General features: G+C 35.5%; 1 protein-coding gene across 1 annotated transcript in view; it reads left to right on the forward strand.

The window, feature by feature from the left end:
• Nucleotides 1–589: 589 nt before the first annotated feature.
• The window catches only part of LOC101853566, a gene marked incomplete in the record, with an annotated part of 11,263 nt that continues 10,718 nt past the window's right edge, over nt 590–1,134 (forward strand). Inside the window, 1 exon segment of the mRNA XM_035970514.1 lies at nt 590–699.

A 1,134-nucleotide genomic window follows, 5' to 3' on the forward strand; every position in this document is an offset into this window, starting at 1 on the left:
GAGATGTAAGGATGTGACAATGCAAAACCAGTCCAGAAAAGCTCTACGCAGTACCTTTTTTTAAACTGAAAATATATTATTGTTTTCGAAACAGTGGGACAAGGCAAAAATATGAAATAATGGTAGGCCGTAAAAATGATATGAAAATAAATAAAACATAGCTGAATTTATCAAAAAGTCAAAACTATACAAGATCGAAATGAATTCATTCAGAGCGCATATAGTGATAATTATTAGGCCTAGGCCATAAAAAGTGCCAAACCTTTTTCTGGACAGCTAAACCTCATGCAGCTGATAAACAATTAATTACAAATTAGGTCAATTTCTTACTTGTCTTTCAACAAGTTCAGTACTTCATATTGTCGTACGTTTAAAATCAAAATACTAAGCCATTACATTGATTATAATTATTCTTTAACCACTTGAAATTCTTAGGCTTTGATAGATCTATCTATTGATCGTCCATTGCCGTCCGTACAGTATCAATAATATAGAGGCCAAAGAAGCCTGCGGGAACTTCTCAATAATCCCCTAGAATTTCCCCCATGGCTAAAAATAAACATAATCTGGCCCAAAGATCTTTGCCTGGCCTGCGCGACGATAATCCAAGGCAGGGATATAAAATGTCATCCCCAACCGCCGTTTGTTCCACTTGAATTGATACCGACTTCTCCAACGACAAATCCCACAGTAGAAGAGGTGAGTTGTTTAAAGAAGTGCGCATGTTGTACTTTCATTTTGTTTTCTTTTATATTTCTATCTTCCTATAGTGTGTGATGTTGCTGTTTTTTGTTGTTGTTGTTGTTTTTTTGTTGTGGGTGCAGATTTTTTAAATTCAATTATTTTTTTTTAATTTTCATAATCTCATCATAAGACTTACCTAACTGTCTGCTATTACTTCAAGTTATTATTTTTGTTTGGCTGGTTTGGAAAATAAGGACAGCAGTTCATATCAGCGTTTTTGTACTTTTTGGTTTTATTTTCTTTTTAACCGCAATTAAATGTGTCAACTTGTGTCAGCGACAATCGATCCGAAGTTAGACAACAGTGGTGGGTGGTTGGCGGGTGCTCTGGTGTGGATATTGCTCCTTCTTTCCTATAAAAAATCTATCGTCTCTATCTCCCCCCTCCCCA

Source organism: Aplysia californica, unplaced genomic scaffold (genome assembly GCF_000002075.1).
Source record: "Aplysia californica isolate F4 #8 unplaced genomic scaffold, AplCal3.0 scaffold00278, whole genome shotgun sequence".
Taxonomy (NCBI): Eukaryota; Metazoa; Mollusca; class Gastropoda; order Aplysiida; family Aplysiidae; genus Aplysia; species Aplysia californica.